The sequence below is a fragment of the Hevea brasiliensis genome, chromosome 7 (assembly GCF_030052815.1).
Source record: "Hevea brasiliensis isolate MT/VB/25A 57/8 chromosome 7, ASM3005281v1, whole genome shotgun sequence".
Classification (NCBI taxonomy): domain Eukaryota; kingdom Viridiplantae; phylum Streptophyta; class Magnoliopsida; order Malpighiales; family Euphorbiaceae; genus Hevea; species Hevea brasiliensis.
Genome location: NC_079499.1, coordinates 80,639,597 through 80,666,144, shown reverse-complemented (window position 1 = coordinate 80,666,144; position 26,548 = coordinate 80,639,597).

Genomic DNA, 26,548 nt, shown 5'->3' with positions numbered 1-26,548 from the left:
CATTTTGAGTTTTGTAGCTCCAGATATGGTCCAAAAACCACAGCTGGCCGGATTCCCATTCTGCAGAAAATACCATATCTACAGTAACAGGAACAGTAACTTCCACTGCCATTTGGGTTAGGTTCTGGCCATAATTTGGGGTAGGTTCCTTCATGAAAGTTGTTTTTCTATGTCTTAACTTGTTGCTGTAAAACTTTCAGGTCAATTGACCATATCTACAGTGAGTTATGGCCAAATGAACAGTTACTGTTCATTTGGTCAATTCTGCAGAACCAGTTGCAGGGTATCCGGATTGGGGCCAAGTTTTGGTCCTCTTGCTTTGGTCTTTTGGGCATGGTTTCTTCAGCAAAAATGTGCCATTATAAGCCTAGTTTCATGTCCAATTGGCCAAACACCAATTGGACTAACACAGCCCAAGTTATGGCAGTGCAAATGGACTGAATTTTCAGTCCCTATCTTTCTTGTCCTAGGGCAGCCTGCAACCTCATTTTGGAATCCTATTTTTCAGTCCATTTGTTGGTCAAATTACCTAAAATGGTCACTAATTGACCATTAAAATGTTCTCTAACAATTTCCTAAGCCAAGTCACATTTTCACCTTTCCAAACCCTAATGTCCAACTAAATTTACTCATAACCTTAATTAACATACTTAGTTTAATGTCCATGTATATTAATACCTTAACCATCATTTCTAGCCACTCTAATTTTATTAAAACAATCAACCTCATACTTCCATAGGGCTGCCGAAAATTTAAGGTACGATAACATATGTAATTTACTTCAATTCCTTAAAATTTCTTAGCTCAAAATGATGTTCTAACTAGGATTTAAAAGAAGGAGAATGAAATTGTAGCACTAACCTTGAGTGGCAGAATTTTCCAAGTTAAATCTTCACTTTCCTTCACTTTCTAGGCAGCCAAACACTTTCCCAAGAGATGTGGTTAGGTTTTAATGAAAGGGTTTAGAGTTTAGTGGAGTAAAATCAATGAGAATTGAAGAAAGAGATGAAAAAAAATTTTCATGGGAGAGGAGACTTGATTTGGCCATGGAGAAGTGAAATGAAGAAGATGGCTGTTTTTATTTTGTTTTTATCTCATTTTAGTTCATTTTTATCTCTTTTATTAATTTGTCAAATTGTGATTGGTGGAGCTTTTTAAATTGCATCACCATATGTCATAAATGGGCATTTTTATGGATTTTTCTTTTCTTTTCATCACTACTCAATTTCAATTTAATTTCTAGTAATGTTTATTCATATTTTATGTTATATTAATTATTTACTCAACTGGACAAGTCGGCCAAAAATCACCTCGGAAGGCGAAATGACCAAAATGCCCTCCATTTGGCTTAACGGGTCAAAATTGTCTGTACCGAATGAAAAATTTTTCTAGGTATTTTCTTGGCATTCTAATGCCATAGGAACCTCAATGACCCTTCTCTGGAGTCCCAAAAATTATTTTACAATTTTTCCCCCGGGTCTAGGGCTCCTCGTTGCAAGAACCGCAACTTTCCTCTGGTTACCCATCGCTAGGGCACCGGCTCGTTTAACTTGGTTGTATTTTATTTCTAAAATTTTTACTAAATTTTTCTTATTAATATTTGAGTTAATTTTGGTCCCTCACTTAAATTTAAATATTTTTCCGGACGTTCTAGCTGTCCGGACCGACGCCGGTCACCGAAACAGTAGAATGTACGGAGTTGTTACCGGGTGGGTGTTACAACTCTTCTCCTCTAATTTAAATTTCGTCCTCGAAATTTACCTGATGCAAACAGTTGAGGGAACTGTTGCCTCATCGTCTCTTTACTTTCCCAAGTTGCCTCCTCAGTGTTGTGGTGCCTCCAAAGCACTTTCACCAGTGGAATCTGTTTGTTCCTCAATTCTTTTACTTCCCGAGCCAGGATCCATAGAGGTTCTTCTTCATATGTCAAATCCGGTTGTATTTCAATTTCTTCCCTGGAGATGACATGTGAAGGATCTGAGCGGTATCTTCTGAGCATAGACACGTGGAACACATTATGGATCTTGTCCAGCTCTAGTGGTAAAGCTAGCCTATAGGCCACTGGACCCACATGTTCAATGACTTCATATGGGCCAATGAACCTAGGGCTCAACTTACCTTTTCTTCCAAACCTCAATACTTTCTTCCATGGTGACACCTTGAGGAACACTTTGTCGCCAACCACATATTCTATTTCTTTCCTCTTCAGGTCGGCATAAGATTTCTGTCTGTCCGAGGCAACCTTCAAGTTGGCTTTGATTGATTTTACCTTCTCCTCAGCCTGTTTCACTGTGTCCAGCCCTACCAGATTTGTCTTCGCCAATTCAGTCCAAAGACACCGAGTTCTACATTTTCTTCCATACAGTGCTTCATATGGGGCCATTTGAATGCTAGCTTAGTAGCTATTGTTGTATGCAAATTCTGCCAGTGGGAGGTATCTATCCCAACTTCCCTCAAACTCAATAACACAACTCCTCAGCATATCCTCAAGGACCTGACATGTATTTCATGTTATTGTTATCATTTTAGTTCAATATTTGTACTAATTCAATTGGTTCAATTGTTTACCTGGATTACTCTTTCTGATTGCCCATCCGTCTGAGGATGGAAAGCTGTGCTGAAATGGAGTTGTGTACCCAAGGATTCATGCAACTTCTTCCAGAATCTCGATGTAAACCTTGGGTCTCGATCAGATATGATGAAAAGTGGGATTCCATGCAGTCTAACTATCTCACTGATATACAATTCTGCTAATTTCTCCAGTGAGTAGTCAGTCCTAACTGGCAGAAAGTGTGCTGACTTTGTCAATCTATCCACTATTACCCATGCTGCATCATGCTTCTTCCGGGTGAGAGGTAGCCCACTTACGAAATCCATGGTGACCCGATCCCATTTCCATTCAGGTATGCGTATAGGCTGTAGCAAACCCAATGGAACTTGATGTTCTGCCTTGACTTGCTGACATGTCAAGCATTTAGTCACATAGTCAGCTATGTCTCTCTTCATACTGTGCCACCAATATCAAGCTTGGTCATGATACATCTTTGTACTTCCTGGGTGCATAGCATATACACTGGTGTGTGCCTCTTTTAGAATACTGGCCTTCAATTCCCCATCATCTGGTACACACAGTCTTCCCTTGTAATACAGACACCCATCTGACTTCACCTCATAATCAGTTGCTTTTCCTTCTGGGATTTTGCTCATAATGGCCATTAATTTTCCATCTGCCATTTGCCCATCCAAAATCTGCTGTAGCAGGTTTGGCCTCACTTGCAACTCAGCCAAAATAGCTCCATCTCGAATCAAAGTTAGACGGGCATTCAATGATCTCAAAGCTGTGATGGACTTTCTGCTCAAAGCATCAGCAACTACATTTGCCTTCCCAGGATGGTAGTCAATTACACAATCATAGTCCTTCAGGAACTCAATCCATCGCCTCTGTCTAAGGTTGAGCTCCCTCTGAGTTGGCAAATATTTTAGACTCCTGTGGTCTATGTAAATGTAGCACTTTTCACCATACAAGTAATGCCTCCATATCTTCAGTGCGAAGATAATTGCTGCAAGCTCTAGGTCATGGGGAGGGTACTTCTGTTCATGTGGCCTTAGCTGTCTGGAAGCATAAGAGACCACTTTCCCCTCTTGCATTAATACACACCCTAACCCATTATGAGAGGCATCACTGTAGACCACGAAGTCTTTTCCTGACACTGGCTGTGTTAACACGGGTGCCTCTGTCAACATAGCCTTCAACTTCTCAAAACTGGTCTGACATTTGTCATTCCAGTCAAATCTGACATTCTTGTGTAACAACTTGGTCATTGGAGCAGCTATTAGGGAAAATCCCTTCACAAATCTTCTATAATACCCAGCTAGCCCCAAGAAGCTTCTTACCTCAGTTGTATTCCTGGGAGGCTTCCATTCCATCACTGCTTCTATTTTCTTGGGATCCACCCTAATCCCATCAGCTGACACTATGTGTCCAAGGAATGCTATCTCATTCAGCCAAAAGTCACACTTGGACAACTTAGCATACAGCTTCTTTTCCCGCAGGGTTTGCAGAACAATCCTCAAATGTTCATCATGTTCTTTCCTGGTCTTGGAATACACCAGAATATCATCAATAAAGACCACTACGAACCGATCCAGGTATGAATGGAAGATACGGTTCATAAGGTCCATGAATGCCGCTGGTGCATTTGTTAGGCCAAAGGGCATCACTAAGAACTCATAATGCCCATACCGGGTCCTGAATGCAGTCTTGGGCACATCTACATCCTTCACCCTCAACTGATGATACCCTGATCTGAGATCAATCTTGGAAAATACTCCTGCCCCCTTCAACTGATCAAACAGATCATCGATTCTAGGTAACGGATATTTATTCTTCACAGTCACTTTATTCAACTGCCGGTAATCAATGCATAGCCTCAAAGTCCCATCCTTCTTTTTCACAAACAGCACTGGAGCCCCCCATGGAGACACAATCTGCCGTATGAACCCCTTATCAAGCAACTCTTGCAACTGAGTTTTCAACTCCCTCAATTCAGTGGGTGCCATCCTATAAGGAGCAATGGAAATGGGTGCTGTACCCGGCAGTGTCTCAATAGCAAACTCGACTTCCCTTTCTGGTGGCAAACCAGGCAACTCTTCAGGAAATACCTCTGGGAAGTCTCTCACTGTGGGTATATCAATCAGGTTTGGCTTAGCCTGCCTAGTATCCACCACATGTGCTAGGTAGGCTTCATAGCCTTTTCTCATCATTCTTCTTGCAACTGTGGCTGAGATGACATTGGACAGAAAATCTGACCTTTCCCCCACAACTATAATCTCATTACCCTCTGGAGTTTTCAGAGAAATCCTCTTCAATTTGCAATCAACTATTGCCTGATGACGTGACAACCAATCCATTCCCAAAATCACGTCAAACTTGTGGAAGGGCAACTCAATCAGGTCTGCTAAGAATTCATACCCTTGAATCCTTAACGGGCAACCTTTGTATACCTTGTTCACCACTACACTGTGGCCCAATGGATTAGTGACCAGAATGTCTTGGTCACTCTCCCCTACTAGTATCCCCCTTTCTACTGGTAGGTTGATGCAAATATAGGAATGAGTGGATCCTGGATCCACCAATGCATGCACAGGAGTATTGTAGAGGGAGAACGTACCCCTGATGACGTCCGGGGCATCTTGCTCCTCCTGAGCTCTCAAGGCATAATTTCTCGGCAGTGGTCCGTTATCCGCCTCTGCCGCTCATGTCGCCTCTCGTGATGGTCCAACAGCCTTCCGACTTGCCGATTTTCTACCTCTGCGTGGTGCAGAGCAGTCCGCTCGCTTGTGTTGGATCAATTGTAGTAGTTCTGCGTGGACAGTTTTCTTAGCTGATGCTCTGTCGACCCACATCTCAAACAGCACCGATTACTCTCCAACACTCCCCCTTGTGCCATTTAAGGCAGTGTGGACATGCAGAAGATGTTGGGGCTGGTCCCCTGAACCCCATCCCTGGAGAGCTGCCCACTGATGGTGTGGACTGACCTCTCCTAGGGGTGAACTGTGGCCTGGGCCCCTGAGACTGACCTTGGCCTTGTAGTTGAGCTGAACTCTGTGCAGGAGGACCCTTGAACTTCTTCCCAAATGCAGGAGCTGAGCTAGACTGACCGGGTCCCCTCTTCTGCTGTCTCTCCCTTCTGGTCTGCTCACTGATTCTCACTTTTTCAACCCTTATTGCCGCTTCCACTAGCTTGCTAAATTCTATGATTCCCAAGGCAGTGAGCTGTATATTGATATTGTCATTCAGTCCCTCTTCAAATCTCTTGCACCTTTCAGCTTCATTAGGGACTATCTCCCTTCCGTAGCGGCTTAATCGGACAAATTCCTTCTCGTATTCGGCCACTGACCACTGCCTCTGCCTCAGATTAATGAACTCTCTCCTTCTCTCTTCCAGGTATACAGTACCCACATACTTCTTCTTGAATTCGGAGAGGAAAAAGTCCCAAGTTACAGCTTCTGGCTGCACTTCACTGGACACAGTGTCCCACCATTCGTAGGCATCGTCTTGTAACAAGGATACAGACTTCTAAGTTACGCTCGGGTGCAAGTGAAGTTGTTTTAAGACTCGCCTGCTCGTTTCAACCAATTCTACCGCCACCGAGTCATCTTCTCTCTTGCCATAGAAATCCACCGCCCCAAACTTTCTTAGCCTTTCCAGGTGTGATTTTGGTTGTGGAGCTGGTGGTGGTGGTGCTAGCATTACTCCAGCCATTTGTCTAAAGAACTCGGCCATTTGTTGGAACATGGCCTGTGGAGGCTGAGCAGGCTCTGCCTGAGCTGGCGGAGTAGGTTCTCCCCTACCCCCAGTCTCAGCTGCTACAGGTGGAGCATGACTCTCCACTTCCTCCTCAACTGCCCTCTGTGATGTAGGGTCCATATCCTATTCAAAATAAGAAAAACAAACAGATCTGCATTAGTGTCACCTCGACTCTTACAAATGCAATGCATGGTATGGACTCAATCTAGGACCAGAAAACGCCTAAACCGTGCTCTGATACCACTAAATGTGACACCCCTTACCCGTGTACTGTATACCCGAGTAAGTAATGCCACACGGTGTACCGGCACACTCTAATATGCCTTAATTAATTTTCATCATAATTTTGAATATAACTTGTAAAATATAACTCATTTAAGTCATTTATTGAATTCATAATTTATTTGAGGTTCCGAAAATTTTATAGAAAATCCGGCAGAATACCGCCTAAAAATGGGGAAAACAGTTCTTCGGAACCTGTTAAAAACACTTCCAATAAATAAATTCATTCATTCTCAACTCCAATATCAACGCAAAACTCAATATCAAGATTTCAACGTTTCAATTTCTATTCTCATTCATCCCTCACATGTGATGTTCACATATAAATCACAAGTAAACATTTACTTTTCCATTAACAAATACAATTTTCATAATTTACATATACATCAATATACATTACACAAGTTTAATTACATATGAAGAAAAATCAAAATTAAGTTACAAAATGTCAAAATGACACCTAGTGTCCTAACAATGCACAGCAGAAGTTGAGGTGACACGGACACTGAGCAGAACTGCCGGATGGACTCACCCACCGTGGTCTACCGGGCTCACGATCGGGTCTCGGTACCTACGCTGCGTGGCAAAAGCAACGCGCTAAGCAATAATGCTTAGTGGTGCAATAATATAATAGAAGAAAATAGCAAGAAAATGAATGTGTATAGAATGTGTATGCTTTCTTTGTTTGGTATTGGTATATCCATTATTTCGTTAACGTTGTTCACTTTTATTCATTTGGTTGCCCCAAGTAACCTACACTAGACGAATGGAATGGATAACGGGTAAACTAGCACCGGGTACCTAGTACCTCGCGTCACACTATCGGTCACATATGCATCTCCCAGTGCAGCAATGTAACTAACAAGCTGTAAATAATATCAGGCACAAGGCCAAGTCTCAATACAAAGTCAGAATGGCTAAAAGCCATGAAATCATGGAATGGCATATTGCCATGTGCAGTACTGCTAACTGAACCCTATTGGCATGCCAAACTATCCAAACCAATCTTGTTAGGTATACTAGGGCATTTGAAACTTTTAAATTCTTCAATTTGTGAATTTCAAATTTTTGGTGTCACTATTCATCATTGGTCAACAAAAATGTTGACTTTTAGAATAAAAATGTGTACATTGACTTTGGCACTCCCAACAAACCACATTTGGTGTTTAAAACTTGTTGGCATTAAGTGTTAATACCATTCCAAAGTGTAACTCAACCCAAGCAGAATTTTCAGTTTTGGTGAGTCAAATTCACTGTTCCATTGGACACTGTTACTGTGGGAATTTGAAGAAATGTAAAACATAAAAGTTGTTCCTTATTTTGTCTAGTTGAATTTCCTTTTTTGAATCACTCCATTTTGAGTTTTGTAGCTCCAGATATGGTCCGAAAACCACAGCTGGCCGGATTCCCATTCTGCAGAAAATACCATATCTACAGTAACAGGAACAGTAACTTCCACTGCCATTTGGGTTAGGTTCTGGCCATAATTTGGGGTAGGTTCCTTCATGAAAATTGTTTGTCTATGTCTTAACTTGTTGCTGTAAAACTTTCAGGTCAATTGACCATATCTACAGTGAGTTATGGCCAAATGAACAGTTACTGTTCATTTGGTCAATTCTGCAGAACCAGTTGCAGGGTATCCGGATTGGGGCCAAGTTTTGGTCCTCTTGCTTTGGTCTTTTGGGCATGGTTTCTTCAGCAAAAATGTGCCATTATAAGCCTAGTTTCATGTCCAATTGGCCAAACACCAATTGGACTAACACAGCCCAAGTTATGGCAGTGCAAATGGACTGAATTTTCAGTCCCTATGCTGCTGTCCTAGGGCAGCCTGCAACCTCATTTTGGAATCCTATTTTTCAGTCCATTTGTTGGTCAAATTACCTAAAATGGTCACTAATTGACCATTAAAATGTTCTCTAACAATTTCCTAAGCCAAGTCACATTTTCACCTTTCCAAACCCTAATGTCCAACTAAATTTACTCATAACCTTAATTAACATACTTAGTTTAATGTCCATGTATATTAATACCTTAACCATCATTTCTAGGCACTCTAATTTTATTAAAACAATCAACCTCATACTTCCATAGGGCTGCCGAAAATTTAAGGTACCATAACACATGTAATTTACTTCAATTCCTTAAAATTTCTTAGCTCAAAATGATGTTCTAACTAGGATTTAAAAGAAGGAGAATGAAATTGTAGCACTAACCTTGAGTGGCAGAATTTTCCAAGTTAAATCTTCACTTTCCTTCACTTTCTAGGCAGCCAAACACTTTCCCAAGAGATGTGGTTAGGTTTTAATGAAAGGGTTTAGAGTTTAGTGGAGTAAAATCAATGAGAATTGAAGAAAGAGATGAAAAAAAAATTTTTCATGGGAGAGGGAGACTTGATTTCGGCCATGGAGAAGTGAAATGAAGAAGATGGCTGTTTTTATTTTGTTTTTATCTCATTTTAGTTCATTTTTATCTCTTTTATTAATTTGTCAAATTGTGATTGGTGGAGCTTTTTAAATTGCATCACCATATGTCATAAATGGGCATTTTTATGGATTTTTCTTTTCTTTTCATCACTACTTAATTTCAATTTAATTTCTAGTAATGTTTATTCATATTTTATGTTATATTAATTATTTACTCAACTGGACAAGTCGGCCAAAAATCACTTCGGAAGGCGAAATGACCAAAATGCCCTCCGTTTGGCTTAACGGGTCAAAATTGTCTGTACCGAATGAAAAATTTTTCTAGGTATTTTCTTGGCATTCTAATGCCATAGGAACCTCAATGACCCTTCTCTGGAGTCCCAAAAATTATTTTACAATTTTTCCCCCGGGTCTAGGGCTCCTCGTTGCGAGAACCGCAACTTTCCTCTGGTTACCCATCGCTAGGGCACCGGCTCGTTTAACTTGGTTGTATTTTATTTCTAAAATTTTTACTAAATTTTTCTTATTAATATTTGAGTTAATTTTGGTCCCTCACTTAAATTTAAATATTTTTCCGGACGTTCTAGTTGTCTGGACCGACACCGGTCATCGGAACAGTAGAATGTACGGAGTTATTACCGGGTGGGTGTTACAAGCTAGCTCAAATATATGGGAACCCATTCTTTTTCTTCTTCTACTGGCACACACCTCAACACTTCAGCCAGAGAAGGAATCCAAAATTCGAAACTGATTACCCCCACTAGTCATGCTAGTGAGGTGTTCAAATATATGGTCATGACACTGTGGTTTCAAAACTTATCTTAACAATTTACTAAACATTTATGCCATCTCAAATATACACAAATAACTTCCAACAATTTAAATCAAAAGCATCATAAATACTTCATCATAATAATGTCACAATTCAATATTTCAAATTATTCAAAACAATACGCAGAAGATAATTTACAGAAATTATACTTTGTGCACAAACCTTATATGAGTCACCTTTTGGCCTTGACTCGATACCTCGGGTCCCTTCCCGGTATTCTTTTCCATTGAAATACACAGTTTCACAGTGTTTCAGTATCATAACTTAGCATAAATCCAAAAATAAATTTAAATTCTCTTTTACCTAGCTCTAATGTGCTAAACTTGACGTTCTTTAAAATTTGTGTTTTGGGGTTACTGTTTACTACACTATTCAAGTCAATTTGTTGATTTTCTAAGGCTTAATAGGTATGGGAATTCCAACTTCACCCACATACCACATTTCGGTCACTAAATTTGTTGGTTTTGGTTATTTACTCAAATTCTAAGTCTTTTAGGCAACTTTGCAAATTTTCAGTTTTTGTGTCCTGTTTTGCACTGTTCCACTGATCAGTTTGCTGTTAGAATTTGGCTAAGGTTTATTCATAAAAATTGTTCCTTAATGTCTTAACATTATTCTCCTTTTTGAATCACTCTATTTGGAGTTTTGTAGCTCAATTTATAGCTATTTGAATCATGGCTGTCGGATTGGACTTACCTAGATTTTCTAGACACCAAATTGGTTTTGGCAGTTTTAGGTCACCAAATTTGGGTGGCTAAATGACTTGGTTAAGGGCATAATTTAGGTCTGTGTTCTTCATGAAAGTTGTAGTACTATGTCATAGCTTTCTAATGCCATAAAAATCAGCTCATTTGGACCTGCCTAGCTTAAGTTATGGCCAAATGAACAAATACTGTTCATTTGGTCATTTTTGGTACAAGTCAGATTGCCAATTCCGGATTTGGTCAATTTGTTCACTAGGTTTTGGTCACTTTTTGGGCATGATTCCTAAATGAAAAATTGTGTCATTTTTTGTCTATTTTCATTCCCAATTGGTCTTATACCAATTGGACTTATAAATTTTCAGTTTTGGTCCGTGAAAGGAACCTTGGTCCTACTGCCTGCAGCATTACCCTAAGCAATCCAAATTTGCATTTGGTTCCAACACTTCTAACATACTCCAATTGGTCTCAAATGACCATTTCTCACCTCAAACTAGGTCAAACACATCATTTAACAATTTCTCACATTTTTGCCTCCAAAACCCTAAATGCCAAAACCCTAGTTCATGCCATTTGTTGCATTTAGCTAATTAAACACCTATAAACATGCTTCCTTAACCCATTCAAGATTACCTACTCTACTAATTCAATCAAAACACATGTATACACCATCAAACCATAGTTGGCTAAATTTCTATTTGGTCCTCCAAAGATGTTTTCTTTTGATTTTTAAGTTGAGTTCTAGGTTAATTAATTTACAAACACAACTAATAAACTAAAATTTTCAACTTAAATCACTAACCTCAACTTGGATGTTAAATCTTCAAATTCCTTCTTCTTTTCTTCTTTCTTTTGTGATCAATCTTCTTCTCAAGTGAGGTTAACGAGTTTTTATGGAAGAATTTAGGGCAAGGTAGGGTTAAGTGGGTGTTTACAAGCTTAAACTCAAGCTTTCATGGAGGAAGAACAATGGTGGAGCTATGGGAGTGATGGCTGCCGAAACTTAAGGCAACAGAAAGTGTTATTTTCTTTTTTAGTTTTTAGGTCTTTTATGGTTAATTTTGTGTAATTGAGTTAGTCAAATATGGTGGTAAATAAATTTTTGACTTATGATGTCATAATTATGAGGTGAGGGTGATGTAACAAACTTTTTCTTTTCTTTTCCTTTTTTTTTCATTAGTTCTTTAATTTAATTCTTGATCCTGAAATTTTCTTTTCTTCGATTTTATTTGACAGTTAGGTCAGGAGTCAGCTCCAGGGGTCAATTGACCAAATTGCCCCTCGCCGGTTCAACCCGATTTGAAAATAATTCAATATTTCTTTCGGCTCCCTGACCTAATTATTTGATTGGCTTAACAATTCTTTTTCGTGATTTTCTCTTTTCCACTGTGTTCGTAATAGTCCTAAGGACTGCAGCGTCACATTTTATGGTTCAAAATTTGAGTTTAAATCGACTTCGCAATCCTTCCCGAGAAGGTCACCCATCGCTGTGACTCTCAGCTCATTTAACTTCTTATGTTCTGTTTTTCTTATTTATATTTAACTAATTGACAATTACTAATTATTTGTGTTTATGGCTTATCTAGTTGTCTTAAATATGGTTCTAATACCCTTAATTATCCGGACCGACTCTGGTCACCGGAATAGTAAAATATACCAGGCTATGTAAATAGGGGTGTTACAATTCTCCCCCCCTTAAAATAAATTTCGTCTCGAAATTTTACTTGGTATCAATCTCTGAACAACTGTGGGTGTTGTCTCCTCATGTCCTCCTCTCGTTCCCAAGCAGCTTCTTGGCCTAAATGATGGTTCCACAGCACTTTCACTAACGGTATCTACTTATTCCATAGCTGTTTCACCTCATAAGCCAGAATCTCTATGGGTTCTTCCTCATATGTGAGGTCTGGATTCACTTCAATTTCTTCCACTGGTAGTACATGAGATGGGCCTGATCGATACCTCCTCAACATGGACACATGGAAGACATTATGTATCTTCTCCAACTTTGGAGGTAGTGCCAAACGATATGCCAAAGGACCCACTCTTTCCAGAACCTCATATGGCCCGATAAAATGAGGACTCAGTTTCCCCTTTCTGCCGAATCTCATAATCCTCTTCCAAGGGTAAACCTTGAGAAATACTTTGTCACCCACTGCATATTCAATATCCCTTCTCTTTAAATCAACATAGGACTTCTGACGGTCTGATGCAGTCTTAAGTCGACCTCTGATCACTCTGATCTTCTCTTCAGTCTACTGAATAATTTCGAGTCCAATCATCTTTCTTTCATCCACATCATCCCAACACAATTGGGTTCTACATTTTCTGCCATACAAAGCTTCATATGGAGGCATCCCAATGCTTGATTGGTAGCTGTTGTTGTAAGCAAACTCAATCAAAGGCAAGTGTGTGTCCCAACTGCCCTCAAATTCAATCACACAAGCCCATAGCATGTCCTCCAAGATCTGAATTACCCTCTCGGACTGGCCATCTGTCTGTGGGTGGAATGCAGTACTGAAGTTCAATCTAGTTCCTAGGGCTCTCTGAAGACTACCCCAGAATTTATAAGTGAACCTAGGATCTCCGTCTGATATGATGGATACTAGCACTCCATGCAGTCTCACAATTTCATCAATGTATAACCTGGCCAATCTTTCTAAACTGTAGTCCATTTGATCTGGCAGAAAATGAGCAGACTTGGTTAGTCTGTCAATAATGACCCATACTGCATCATGACTCTTCTGTGTCCTCAAAAGTCCCATCATAAAATCCATCGTTATTCTCTCCCATTTCCATTCTAGTACTGGTAGTGGATGTAATAACCCAGCAGGTACTTGATGCTCTGCCTTCACTTGCTGACAAGTTAGGCATTTGGAAATAAACTCTGCCACATCTCTTTTCATACCCATCCACTAGTAATGCTCCTTTAGCCCTCTATACATTTTTGTGCCACCAGGGTGCACGGCAAAAAGAGACTCATGTGCTTCCTTCAAAATGATCTTTCTCAAATCAACATCATTAGGAACACACATTCTGCCCTGGTGTAGCAATAAACCATCATCTCTTATTGAGAATTCTGGTTTCTTGCCCTGCCTGACTTCTTCCAATAGCTTCTGATACCTTTCATCATTCTGAGCAGCTAATCTGATCTGATCAATCAACACTGGCTGTACATGCCATGCAACTGCTGTCTGCCCGTCATTATTAATCTCTAAGCTAGCATGTAATGATCTTAACTCATGTACCATAGATAAAGGAGTAACCCGTAGACTTGCCATAGTTTTGCGACTTAAGGCGTCAGCCACAACATTAGCTTTCCCTGGCTGATAGTCTATCAGACAATCATAGTCTTTTATCAACTCTAACCATCTCCTCTATCTCAAATTCAACTCCTTCTGAGTGCCCAAATACTTCAAACTCTTATGATTTGTATAGATGTAACACTTTCCCAATACAAATAGTATCTCCAGATCTTAAGAGCAAAAACTATAGCTGCAAGCTCCAAGTCATGTATTGGATAATTCCTTTCATGCGGTTTTAGCTGGCGTGATGCATAGGCAATGACATTTTGATCTTGCATCAATACACAACCTAACCCATTATGAGAAGCATCACTATAAACTGTGTATTCTTTACTCGGAGTAGGTAAAGTCAGGACTAGAGCCTCAGTCAAACACCTCTTTAACTTATCAAAACTCTGTTGGCATTTATCCGTCCACTGAAATTTCTCATCTTTTCGAAGTAATTTGGTCAATCGAGATGCCAACATTGAAAATCCCTTCACAAATCGACAGTAGTATCCAGCTAACCCCATAAAACTACGAATCTCCGTGATATTTCTGGGTGGCATCCAATTAAGGACAGCTTCTATCTTACTTGGATCTACCTTGATGCTCTCTACTGATATTACATGCCCCAAGAAGGATATTTCTTTTAGCCAAAACTCACACTTCGATAATTTGGCGTATAACTGTTTCTCCCTCAAAGTATGCAGTACAATCCGCCGATGTCTATCATGCTCTTCTGCACTCCTCAAATAAACCAATATATCATCAGTAAATACCATAACAAACTAGTTGAGGTATGGTCTGAAGATAGTGTTCATCAGATCCATAAAAGCAGCCGGAGCATTAGTTAACCCGAATGGCATGACCAAGAACTCATAGTGGCCATAGCGGGTTCTAAAGGCAGTTTTAGAAATACTCTGCTCTTTTACTTTCAGCTGATAATAACCTGATCTAAGGTCAATTTTGGAGAACACAGCTGCACCCCTCAACTGATCAGACAAGTCATCAATGCGGGGCAATGGATATCTATTCTTTATTGTCACCTTATTCAACTGTCGATAGTCAATGAATAAGTGGAGAGTGCCATCATTCTTCTTTACAAACAACACTGGCGCTCCCCAAGGTGACATACTAGGGCGAATAAAGCCCTTGTCAAGCAATTCTTGCAACTGCACTTTCAACTCTTTCAATTCTGCTGGTGCCATTCTATATGGTGTTATGGAGATTGGGTCTACACCACGCATAATATCAATCTCAAACTGCACCTCTCTTTCTGAAGGTAATCCTGGCAATTTATCAGGAAACACATCCGGAAAGTCACATACTGGAGGGATGTCCCTCAGTGCTGGGCTCCCCACTTGGGTGTCTATCACATGTGCCAAGTATGCTTCACACCCATTTTTTATCATCCTTCTAGCTAGTGCAGCCGAAATGATGTTTGATGGCAGTAAATGCCTCTCCCCATGTATTACCACATCACCATGCAGAGGGAGACCAAAAGTGACTGTCTTCAGTCTACAGTCAATCATAGCGTGATGCCTAGCTAACCAATCCATGCACAAGATGATATCATAGTCTCTGAAGGGCATTTCAATCAAATCTAACAGAAAAACATGTCCTTGGATCACCAAAGGACAGTCTCTATAGATTCTATTGACCCGAACCTCTTGTCCTAACGGACTAGTTACTAGCACTTCAAAACCCATTTGGACACACGAAACAGCAAGTGAACTGACTATGCTAGCACTAACATATGAGTGGGTTGAATCTGGATCAAACAGCACAAATACATCTTGATCAGAGATAGAGAATGTACCAGCTATAACATCAGAAGTCTCAGTCTCTTATCACTGTCTCATTGTGCAGACTCTAGCTGAAGCACTTCCTTGTGCTGACTGACCAACAGTACCCTGACTGCTAGAAGCAGTGCCTCTACCTCTACCTCTTCCTCTGCCAACTGATTGTGAACCTCTGGGAGTAGGACACTGAATAGATACTTCTGCAGTCGTAGGAGCTAGACCATATTTAGGAGCGCTAGTACAATCTTTAGCTAAATGGCCCTTGCCTCTATAGTTAAAGCAGGCTCTCGTAGCCCAATAGCATTCTCCCCCATGAATCTTGCCACAAGTCTCACAGGGGCGGGCAGGATATGAACCCTCGCTGACGCCGACTGACCTAGGGGTCTCTCGTCCGGAGAATCGCCCTTCCAAACCTTCCACCTCAACCTCTGCTAGGTCCCCCAGATTTCTTTTTCTTCCTAGAAGTACCACTATAACTTGGCTCTACTGATTTTTCCCCCTTATCTTTCTCTGATTTCTCAACTTTCTCTGATTTTTCCTTTACTGGGGTTGCTTCTGTTTCAATTCTCTCCAACTCAAGTGCTTGAGAAATGAGTTCTGAAAAATTATTGTGTCTGAATCCCACTACTTGTATGCTCAAACTGGGCTTCAAACCAGTCTCAAATCTCTTGCATCTTTCCTTGCTGGTAGAAAGGAGACTCTCAGCATAGTGGCTTAAACGGAACAACTCCCTCTCATACTCTGCCACTGATCTACTCCCTTGCTTTAGACTCAGAAATTCTTGTAACTTTTGATCAACATATGCGTCTGGGACGTATTTTTATCTAAATTCTCTGATGAAGTCATCCCAGGTCAGTACTGGTGGTTCAGCCAAGCTATGGGGGATGGTCTTCCACCAATCATATGCATCCCCTTGCAGTAGTGACACAGAGTATTCAAACTTCAATTCATCTTGCCAGTGAAACTTCTTGAACACTCTGTCCATCCTTTCAAGCCATTGCTCTGCCTCTAAAGGGCCCACTGTACCCTTAAACTCTATAGCCCCATACTTTAATAACTTGTCATACTGTCTGGCTGGAGGTTGTGGTTGTACCACAGGTGTCTAGGGTGGAGCTTGAGCAGGCATACCCGCAGCCATTTGTTGGAACATTGCCCCCATCTGCTGTGCGAACCGTGTAGAAAATTGCGGCATTTGTGGGGCTAGTGCCACTGACCCATTGACATTCTGTAGAGCTAGGGCTTCCCCTTGTACCTCAGCTTCAACATATTGCTCAACTGAGCGATCCCCTTCTTCCATAACAGTCTGGAGTAGGATATCTCATGAACAAATAACACAAGGAGATTCCCTACGTTAGTTCATATTTATGATGTAATGCACTGTATATAACAAATAAGGACATTGAGCAGTTGTACTTAGCAAAGAAAAGGCACAAATTCATAAATTAAAACATACTTTAAAAATTTGCTCTGATACCACTAAAACATGTCACACCTTATGTCACACCCTACCCCTCTGTAAGGCATAACATGATCCCGTAGTATACCTAATGAATTACCAACTTCGTCTACTGATAACCCGTTAAATACACTACAAGGGATTTTAAAACTTTTCTTACTTCTTTTTACAGTGGTGAGCACTATTTACAGGTGTTAAAAACTTTTTTGAACTGAAGTGAAACAGCTAACACATTTGAAGAAATAATAATTTCAGTAAAAATTTTGGCAGAGTGCCATTTGTATTTTGAATAAAGCAGTTCTTCAAAAACCTATAAAAAGCACTTCAATTATATTTCTCAATCTCAAACTTCAACATTTAGTCAACTCAAAATCCACAATAATTTTTCAGTATTTTCAAAGGTTGAGATAAAAGAGATATATCACAATATTTACAAACCAAAATAATTTATAATTTATTTTACAACTTCAATGTACAATTTTAATTTACAACTGCTCAAAACCAAGAACACTATATACATACAGTGAACATACATTACAATATAAAATGCAAAATATGGTATACTCAATATACCCGATGATCTCTCAGTGTAGTACTAGCAGCCTAGTCTGCTGCCCTGTCCGTCTGTCTACCTGCGACAGCAATGAGAAGCTATCCCTGAGTGGTGAACTCAGTGGTGCACAACTAACAACTATAATTTAAAACATCGTAGGTGGTCAACCCTCGATGCATTCTAGGTGAATTAAGTTTTAATGTTACCAATATGTCACATTCAATAGTCTTTTAGGGTTGGTACATGTTACCTAATTCATTTCCATGTATATTGCGTTTTCTTGCAATTTGCTGGATTCCGGGATACTAGTTTGACCTAGCCAGACGACCTAGTTCCCTCGGTTTTCATGTCACACCCTACCCCTCTGTAAGGCGTAACATGATCCCATAGTATACCTAATGAATTACCAACTTCGCCTACTGATAACCCATTAAATACACTACAAGGGATTTTCAAAACTTTTCTTACTTCTTTTACAGTGGTGAGCACTATTTACAGGTGTTAAAAAACTTTTTGAACTGAAGTGAACTAGCTAACACATTTAGACTATTAGTAATTTCTGTAAAAATTTTGGCAGAGTGCCCTCTATTTTTTGGATAAAACAGTTATTCAAAAAACCTGTAAAAAGCACTTCAATATTTTCCTCAATCTCAAACTCCAACAAAATTCAACACAATATGATTTTCAACTCAATCCACAATAATTTTTCAAAGGCTGAGACAAAGAAATACAGTACAAATTTTACAAGCGAAAATATCTCATAATTTACTTTACAACTTCAATGTACAATTTTAATTTACAACTGCTCAAAACCAAGAACAATATGTACATACAGTGGTCATACATTATAGTACAAAATATAAAATCTGGTATACTCAATATACCCGATAATCTCTCGCTGGATGTACTAGCAGCCTAGTCTGCTGCCCTGTTCATCTGTCTACCTGCGATAGCAATGAAAAGCTATCGCTGAGACAATGTCTCAGTGGTGCACAACATTTACTAAATACAACTTTAAATCACAATTCATAAATCATATAAATAGTGGATACGTAAAACCATAGTTAGATTCAAGACAATAAATGTCATATGGAATTTAAACTCTATTTTACAATATCAAAATAAATCTCAGAAATCAAAACATAGTTAAATTCAAAAGACAGTGAATGTCAATAAGAATTTAAACTCCATTTCACAATCTTACAATACATATCAATAAATCACACACAGCTTAATCACGTTCCAAAGTTCAATTCGTCCCAAAAGCCAATAGCTAATGAGGTATTCAATTCGTCCCAAAAGTCGATGACTAATGAGGAATAACATAGCTAGCTAGCAAAAATATGAGTACTCATTCGATTCATCCTCAATAGGCACACACCTCAACACTTCAGCCAGAGAGGGAATTCAATTCGTCCCACTAGACAAGCTAGCGAAGAATACAATCAATATACATGATAGCTGTGGTTTCAAATCATTTCCAATGCTTTTCAATCAATAAGTATCCATCAATATCATTCAAACAAATTTTCATAGTTTCAAACCATTTACAATGCTTTTCAAGCAATAAATATCCATCAAATATCATTCAAACAATTTTTCACAGTTTCACAATTCAAAACAACAATATACAAATAGTCATAATTTATTTCAATTGAAAATAATTCAAAAGAAATAGCTGTTGTGCACAAACCTCTGATAACTGTCTCCTGGTCTTGACTCAGTGTTTCCTTCCCTTTCCCTGAGTCTTTGCTAACTGAGAAACACAATTTGAAGTGTTTAAGTACTTAATTAAACTGTCTCTAACGATAATGTTTGATAAGTAATTCACTGAATGCTATTATTTGCTTAATCAACCTAATATGTCGACCCTTGGTGCATTCTAGGTAATTTATGTTTTAATGTTACTAACATGCCACATTCGATAGTCTTTTAGGGTTGGTACATGTTACCAAGTTCATTTTCGTGTATACTGCATTTTCTTGTAATTTGCTGGAATTCGGGATACTAGTTTGACCTAGCCGGACTACCTAGTTCCCTCGGTTTTCGAGTTTCGGTCAAAACTAAAAACTTTTAGATCTATGTCTTATGGAACAGGGCAAAATTTCAAGTCATTCTGAGTTATGTAGACCAAGTTATGGGCATTTTACTATTGCTGGTCAAATTGCACCAAAATTGGTCATTTTAGGTCATTTTAGGTTCGGCCAGTTTTTGGACCCGAACTTGTGCAAGCTGTTTGACTTGCTTATGTTCATTTCTGGGTTTTGGTGTCTTCATAAGACTTGTAGATATGGGTCTTAACTATTCATGGTTAAAATTTCAGATCAATTGGACCTGTGTTAAGTGAGTTATAGTCTAAACACTAACTACTGCCCAAATGGTCAATTTTCAGGCCTTATTTGCACTTAATCCGGATTTGGTCATTTTTCAAGCTACCTTGCAAGCAGAATTTTGGCAAGCTTCCTTCATGAAAGTTGGCACATTTTGTGCCTAGTTTCACCTCCAATTGGTCTCATACCAATTGGAGCCACACACTTAAGGTTCTAGGCCTAAAACTCAAACTGCCTTATTGCATTTCTTTCATACACATCAAGGACCACTTTTAACACTTACCAAACTCAACATTCAAGCCAATTCTGGTTGTACCATAACCTAAACATAATTCACAATATATTATAGGTCATTTTGACAGCTTACAATTACATTCAATGTGCACCATTTAGTACATAATTTTTCAACCAAATTTTTAACTATTCAATCACCTAACCATAACACTTTTACATGTCCAACTTCACACCATCATATATACACTCAAACTGCCATAACATCCAACACAAGTCAACATTAATATACCATAAACTAAGCATGAATTCCAGCATTCTTCAAGAGTCAACAAACTGCCGCAATGATACATTTACATTCCATTAATTTCCAAGCTTCAAATTTCAATACACATTTACATATACTAAGTATAATCACCCAAATGATTTCCTACATAATATACATTTAATCAATCCTTTAATTCACCATTTACAAGTAATAATAAACTGTCTTCAAGGTGTTTCCATGGCTGCCAAAAGTACACATCCCCATTCAACATCAAACCTCAAAAATTTCTCCATAAATCAAACACCCATAACATCCTTACAAACTTTAACAAAGCAACAATCAAAAACTCAAACTTACCTATTGTTGGGACTTGCTAAATCTTCACTAAACTTTCTTGATTTTGGTATCTACTTCTTCCTTGTGAGGTGGGGATCAAAATTAATGAAGAAGCTTTGGTGTTTGGAGGTGAAATGGAGGAGATGATGAAGCTTGAATCAAATGCGGCTATGGAGGTTTTGGTGAGTGTTCTTTCGGCATGGATGGATGGAAGGTTGAAGATGAAGTGTGAGTGGGAGTAATCTGCCCACTTATGAATAAATTTAATCCATAGTGCTCCACTCACCAATTATAAACTATATTATATGTTTAAATGTGTTAATTACTCCATTTACACTCCATTTTTGCTATTTACATTAGGTACCACTAAATTAATTTTTCATTATATTTTCCAAGTGTAATATTATTTATTTTTAATGGACATTTAGGTCAAAATGCAACTCGAGGTGTCAAATGACCACAATGCCCCTGTTCGGGTTACATTCCCGATTTTTCGGTAACACGGGGTTTTGTCCATTTTTCGATTTCTCACTTTTCTTTGTACTAATTAATTAATTTTTCTTTGATATTTCTAATGGCATTTATACTTCAATAGGGGTCTATTTAAGTCCAAAAAATATTTTCCAGGGTTCCCCGCGGTCCAGGGTTAGTCAACGGTCCACTCCGTGACTTCCCGGTGCGGTCACCCATCGCTAGGGTTCTCGGCTCGCTTAACTTGGTTGCATTTCTTTACTATTATTTTTCCTTTGTTTTTCTTGTATTTTCTTTTCTTGTATTTCATTATTTTATGTATCCTCACTCATATCGAAGTGTAGTTCTAGGCATTCTAGCTGTCCGGACAACACTGGTCATTGGAACAGTAGAACACACTACTGAACATAGGGGTGTTACAATTCTCCCCCCCTTAAATAAATTTCGTCTCGAAATACCTGGCATTAGTCTCTGAACAGCTGTGGGTGCTGTCTCCTCATATCCTCTTCACGTTCCCAAGTAGCTTCCTAGCCTAAATGATGGTTCCACAGCACTTTAACCAGGTGTATCTGTTTGTTCCTCAGCTGCTTCACCTCATATGCCAGAATTTTTATGGGTTCTTCCTCATATGGGAGGTCTGGATTTACCTCAATCTCTTCAACTGATAGTACATGAGATGGGTCAGATCTGTACCTCCTTAACATGGACACATGGAAGACATTGTGTATCCTTGCTAACTCCGGAGGTAATGCCAACTGATATGCCAAAGGACCCACTCTTTCCAGAACTTCATATGGTCCGATGAAACGAGGACTCAGTTTCCCCTTTCTGCCAAATCTCATAATCCTCTTCCAAGGAGAAACTTTGAGGAATACTTTATCACCCACTGCATATTCAATATCTCTTCTCTTCAGATCAACATAGGACTTCTGACGGTCTGATGCAGCCTTGAGTCTATCTCTGATCAATATGATCTTTTCCTATCTCTGCTGAACAATTTCTGGCCCAATCATCTTCCTTTCACCTACTTCATCCCAACATAAGGGAGTTATGCACTTTCTGCCATACAAAGCTTCATATGGAGGCATCCCAATGCTTGATTGATAGCTATTGTTATAAGCAAACTTAATCAAAGGCAAGTGTGTATCCCAACTACCTTCAAACTCAATCACACAAGCCCGTAGCATATCCTCCAATATCTGAATTACCCTTTCAGACTGGCCATCTGTCTGTGGGTGGAATCTTTGTCTTTGAAGTTCAATCTAGTTCCTAGGGCTCTCTGAAGACTACCCCAGAATCTAGAAGTGAACCTAGTATCTCTGTCAGACACAATTGATACTGGCACTCCATGCAATTTTACAATCTCATATATGTATAATCTGGAAAATCTTTCCCGGCTATAGTCCATCTGAACTGGCAAAAAGTGAGCAGACTTGGTCAATCTGTCAACTATAACCCATACTGCATCATGACTATTCTATGTCCTTGGAAGTCCTGTAACAAAATCCATAGTTATCCGTTCCCATTTCTACTTTGGTACTGACAAAGGATGTAACAAACCAGTTGGAACTTGATGTTCTGCCTTTACTTGCTGGCAAGTTAGGCATTTGGAAACAAACTAAGCTATATCTCTCTTCATACCCATCCACCAGTAATGCTCTTTTAGCCCTCTGTACATTTTAGTTTCACCAGAGTGCATAGCAAAAGGAGACTCATGTGCTTCCTTCATAATGATCTGTCTCAATTCAGCATCATTAGGAATGCACATTCTACCCTGATGTAGCAATAAACCATCATCTTTCAAAGAAAATTCAGGTTTCTTGCCCTGCTGGACTTCCTTCAGTAGCTTCTGATACTTTTCATCACTCTGAGCAGCCATTCTGATCTGATTAATCAACACTGGCTGTACATGCCATGCAACTACTGTCTGTCCCTCATCATCAATCTCTAAACTGGCATACTGTGCTTTTAATTCATATACCATGGACAAAGGAGAAACTCTGAGACTTGCCATAGTCTTTCAACTTAAGGCGTCAGCCACAACATTTGCTTTCCCTGGCTAATAGTCTATTAAACAATCATAGTCTTTAATGAGTTCTAACCATCTCCTCTGCCTCAAATTCAATTCCTTCTGGGTGCCTAAGTACTTTAAGCTCTTGTGATCTGTGCAAATGTAGCATTTCTCCCCATACAAATAGTGTCTCCAGATCTTTAGAGCAAAAATAATAGCTGCTAGCTCCAGATCATGTGTTGGGTAGTTCCTCTCATGCGATTTCAGCTGACGTGATGCATAAGCAATGACATTCTGATCTTGCATCAGTACACAGCCTAACCCATTGTGAGAAGCATCACTATAAACTGTGTATTCTTTGCCCGGAGTAGGAAAAGTGAGGACTGGAGCTTCAGTTAAACACCTCTTCAACTCATCAAAACTTTGCTGGCATTTATCTGTCCACTGAAATTTTACATCTTTCCGAAGCAGTTTGGTCAGTGGAGAAGATAACATAGAAAACCCCTTCACAAACCGATGGTAATATCCAGCTAAACCCAGAAAACTGTGAATTGCTGTGATATTCCTGGGCGGCTTCTAATTAAGGATAGCTTCTACCTTGCTAGAATCTACCTTGATCCCTTCAGTTGACACAACATGTCCCAAAAAGGAGATTTCTTTCAGCCAAAATTCACATTTCGACAATTTGGCGTATAGCTGTTTCTCCCTTAAAGTCTGCAGTATAATCCGCAGATGTCTGTCATGCTCCTCTGTATTCCTTGAATATATCAAAATGTCATCAATAAACACCACCACAAATTGGTCGAGATATGGTCTGAAGATAGTTTTCATCAGATCCATAAAAGCAGCTGGAGCATTTGTTAACCCGAATGGCATTACTAGAAACTCATAGTGGCCATACCGAGTTCTGAAAGCAGTTTTTGGAATACTCTGCTCTTGCACCTTCAACTGATAATAACCAGATCGCAAATCAATTTTGGAGAATACCACTGCACCCTTCAACTGATCAAACAGATCATCAATGCGAGGCAACGGATATCTGTTCTTTATTGTCACCTTATTCAACTACCGGTAATCTATACATAAGTGGAGATTACCATCCTTCTTCTTAACAAACAACACTGGTGCTCCCCAAGGTGACACACTAGGGCGGATGAAGCCCTTTTCAAGTAATTCTTGCAACTGTATCTTCAACTCCTTCAACTCTGCTGGTGCCATTCTGTATGGTGTTATGGAGATTGGATCCACACCAGGCATAACATTAATTTCAAACTGCACTTCTCTTTCCGGAGGTAATCCTGGCAATTCATCAGGAAACACATCTGGAAAGTCATATACTGTAGGGATGTCCTTTAATACTGGACTCCCCACTTGGGTGTCTACCACATGTGCTAAGTATGCTTCACACCCCTTTCTGATCATTTTTCTGGCTAGTGCAGCCGAAATGATGTTTGATGGCAATAACTGCCTCTCCCCATGTATTACCACATCATCAGCATCGAGGAGACCAAAAGTGGCATCTTGTCACAGTCTGATCAATCATGGCATGATGCCTAGCTAACCAATCCATGCCTAAGATGATATCATAATCTCTGAAGGGCATTTCAATGAAATCAGATAGAAAAGTGTGTCCTTGGATCACTAAAGGACAATCCCTATACATTCTATTAACCCTGACCTCTTGTCCTAGCGGACTTGTTACTAGCACCTCAAAGTCCATTTTTGTACATGGAACAGCAATGCAATCAATGATGCTAGCACTCACAAAAGAATGGGCAGAACCCGGATCAAATAACACAAACACATCTTGATTAAAAGTTAAGAAGGTACCAGCCACAACATCAGATGTCTCGGCCTCCTCTCTGTCTCATTGCATAGATTCTGACTGGAGCACTATCTTGCTCTGAATGTTTCACTGTGCCTTGGTTGCCTGCTAGGCTACCTTTACCCCTGCCTCTACCTCTGTTGGGTGGTTGTGAACTTCTGGTGACAAGGCTCTGAACTGACCCTTCTGCAGTAGTAGGAGGTGGTCCAACTCTGCGACTACTGGTGCAGTCCTTGGCAAAGTGTCTTGTGCCTCCACAGTTATAACAGGCTCCAATAGCCTTGTAGCATATCCCACTATGATTTCTTCCATAGGTTTCACATTGGCGGGGAGGATAGGAACCTCTAGTACTCTGTTGGCCAGATAGAGGAGGCTTCTGTCTTGAATATCTTCTCCTACTAGACTTCTTGCCACCTCTGCTGTGTCCCCCATGATTCTTCCTCTTTCCATTAGGACCACTGGAACTCTGTTCTACTGATTTTCCCTCTTTCTCTGTCTTCTCTGATTTCTTTTTCTCAAGAGCTGCTTCAGACTCAATTCTTTCCAACTCTAGGGCTTGAGAAACAAGTTCAGAGAAGTTAGTGTGTTTTAATCCGACTACTTATAATCTGATACTGGGCTTCAAGCTGGTTTCAAACCTCTTGCATCTCTCCCTGCTGGTAGAAAGTAGACTCACTGCATAATGGCTCAGGCGGGAAAATTCTCTTTCATACTCAGCCACTGATCTACTCCCCTATTTTAGACTTAGGAATTCTTGTAACTTCTGGTCTACATAAGCATCAGGGACATATTTTTGTCTGAATTCCCTGAGAAAGTCATTCCATGTTGGCACTGCAGGTTCTACCAGACTGTGGGGAATGGTTTTCCACTAGTCATAAGCATCCCCCTGTAGCAAAGATACAGAGTATTCAAATCTGAGCTCCTCCGTGCAATGCAGTTTCTTGAATACCCTATCCATCCATTCTAACCACTGTTCAGCCTCTAGAGGATCTACTGTCCCTTGAACTCTGTAGCCCCATATTTCATCAATTTGTCATACTGCCTAGCAGGAGACTGTGGTTGTACTACTGGTGTCTGTATTGGGACTTGAGTAGGCACATTACCAGCCATTTGTGGGAACATTGCAGCCATCTTCTGAGTGAACTGAGTAGGAAACTGCAGTACTGCAGGGGCTGGTGCTGCTGAACCACTAACATTATGGAGGGCTGGGGCATCCCCTTGCACCTCAGCCTCTATAGATTGATCGACTGAACGATCACCCTTTTCCATGGTCAATGCGAGGATCTTATGTTAGTAGTATGCCCTAGAGCATATCATTTAGTATGTATCTTGTACATAATTTTATTAATAAAAGGCATTTCCACTTTTTCGTTTACATAATATATTTATGTGTAATAGAAAAGGTCCATTGATATTTTGTTAGAAATATTATT